The sequence below is a fragment of the Euprymna scolopes genome, chromosome 34 (assembly GCF_053919585.1).
Source record: "Euprymna scolopes isolate OS-2025 chromosome 34, ASM5391958v1, whole genome shotgun sequence".
NCBI lineage: Eukaryota > Metazoa > Mollusca > Cephalopoda > Sepiida > Sepiolidae > Euprymna > Euprymna scolopes.
Genome location: NC_136515.1, coordinates 59,458,871 through 59,461,486, shown reverse-complemented (window position 1 = coordinate 59,461,486; position 2,616 = coordinate 59,458,871). Strand labels below are relative to the sequence as shown.

Below are 2,616 nucleotides of genomic sequence, written 5' to 3'. Positions count from 1 at the left end.
TGGAGACTGGGTAGAAAGTACTTGTAAAAAATTCCGACTGAAGTACGCTGCCTGGGTATCACGCAGAAGGTACACCCTTCCAGACCTTGCTACCCGGCTTTCGAGTGGGACGAGTTTATTGCTTGTCGCCTGAGGCACCCCGAGCGGGGAATACAAACGGAGATGCTCAGCCAATTTTTGTCGAGAAAAGAGTGACGTTCCTTTAGGAGAGCTTGCCTGTATCGCACCTTCCGCCCTTGTATCACACAATGCTCTGGTGGTGAGCATTAAAATATCTGGCAATTCAATCGAACAATATTAAGTAACATTGTACTTATTTACCGTTGTCATGTCTTGGTCGTGTTCACATGTTTTTTTTTTCCGGGTAACGCCTTATAACGCTTCTAGTCAAATAAAAAAAAAACTGTATAAAACTCGCTGCAAAAGATGGAAAGCTGATACTATTTAAGCAACGGAAACATAATGAAAGCGAACAAGTTCTAAAAGAACAGAGAATTTAAAGTGTTAGCCGACTTTTGGCGTAATAAGCAAGTAAAGGCGGATCACCATTATTTCAGGGAAGCAATTATAGTCCATCCGCCTGAAAAATAGTGCTTTTCAGTTCGATAGCTTCAGGAAAGAAAATGGAAAATAGTGAAACAAATAACAAATCCTAATTTTCCGACGTTGGATAATTCTTTGGAATGGGAATTCGAGGCAAAAGTATTTTAATGGAAAGAAGAATTTTTTTTATTACAAAACAAACTAGTGTGATCGCAACTATGAATAGTAAAACCCATATATATCTTCCCTCTCTCTCTCTCTCTCTCTCTCTCTCTATCTCTCTCTGTCTTTTCCCTGCCTCTTTCTTTCTCTCGCTCTCTGTCTCTCGCTCTCACTTTCTCTGTCTCTTTCTCTCTCTCTCTCGCTTTCTCCCTCTTTCTCTCTTTATTTTATTCTTTTTTCTCTTTTGTTGCATATCTGCGCGTCCGTAAGCAAATGCATACTGGCCCAAAAGCCTCTTATTTTTCGTTTCGCTCTGCAATAATTCGTTTATTTCTGTTCTTTTGTTTTTTCTTTGATTCACAAGGCTAATCGAAATTGAAATTATATAAGAGTATATGCTGGGTATGATATTCGCACGATCAGGAAGTTGACGGTGGCTCAGTAGTTAACGACGCGGGTTGACAATTTGGACGTCTCAAGGTCAAACCCAGTTCATTCCACAGAAACACTTCCACTTAGAGACGCTGACTATTTTCACGTGGTCCCTGCTGTAAGTACTCTATATCCTTCTTGAGAAAAATCTTTATGGAAAGATATCGGAGAAAGGAATGCCAATAAAAATATCATCATGAATGATTCTGAACAACAATTCTCACTGGAACAAGGCCGATAGCAATTAGTCGCATACTCTCGTGTAATGAATGAATGCGTGAATGTAGGATTGACATGAAATTCTTAAAGATAAACTAAAATGACCGAAAAATTAGCTGAAATGACTTAAATAAATAAAACGTAAATGACTTAGAATAACTTTAATGAACTTAAGGATGAATTGAATGACCTTAAGAATGACTTGAATGCTTAAAAAATAACTGAAATCCTTCAAAAACAAATTTAATGATCTGGAGAATGACTTGCATAGCTTCAAGACTGACTGGTTGTAAAGTTGGTGATCATTTTACATTAAATTAATACAGAAAAGTGATCCCCCACTTTATATCACAAAGTTACAAACATAAGTACCGCATGTGGTAAGAACAGGTGGTATTTATTTGCTCCCCCACCGAGCAAATTAGGCACAAGGCCGAGTTTTAATGTGAGGGGTGAAGGGGAAATGGGGAACAACTCCCCGGGGAGTAGGGGAGCTGGATAGTGACAATTGGTATGAAGGGCTGCCCCTACATTGACCAAGGTCTTATATGTGGGGTCGCCCCCACATATGGTCTTTGCTTGCAGTATCTGCCGGAACAGATGGTATTTATTTGCTCCCCCACCGAGCAAATTAGGCACAAGGCCGATTTTTAATGTGAGGAGTGAAGGGGAAATGGGGACCAACTCCCCGGGGAGTAGGGGAGCTGGATAGTGACAATTGGTATGAAGGGTTGCCCCTACATTGACCAAGGTCTTATATGTGGGGTCGCCCCCACATATGGTCTTTGCTTGCAGTATCTGCCGGAACAGATGGTATTTATTTGCTCCCCCACCGAGCAAATTAGGCACAAGGCCGATTTTTAATGTGAGGAGTGAAGGGAGGGGGAAGGGAAAAAGGGGACCAGCTCCCGAGAGGTGGGAAATGGGAGCTGGTTAAAGGTCAGGCATGTGGGGTTGCCCCCACATCTGGTCTTTGCTAGTCATAGCTAGTCATAGCTTGCAGTATCTGCCGGAACAGATACTACACGTTGATCTTGGCCAAAAGGCCAAGAAAAGATTATAAGCTAAGAACAGCATCTATTAACAGAAGACCTTTGATCTTAACCAAAAAGGCCAAGCACAAAAGTGTTACGGACAGACTGACAGACCGACCGATGGAGTGACATAGAGTCGCTTGCACGCGACTAAAAAGAGATAAAAATAGTTTAGTTGTTGAAGTAAGTTATTAACATTTTTAGTTGCTGGAAAAATTATGGAATC

At 41.1% G+C, this 2,616-nt stretch overlaps 1 pseudogene; it reads right to left on the bottom strand.

Annotated features, from left to right (window-relative positions):
* Positions 1-2,250: 2,250 nt before the first annotated feature.
* Positions 2,251-2,414, bottom strand: LOC145259338 (U2 spliceosomal RNA; annotated as a pseudogene).
* Positions 2,415-2,616: the final 202 nt, after the last annotated feature.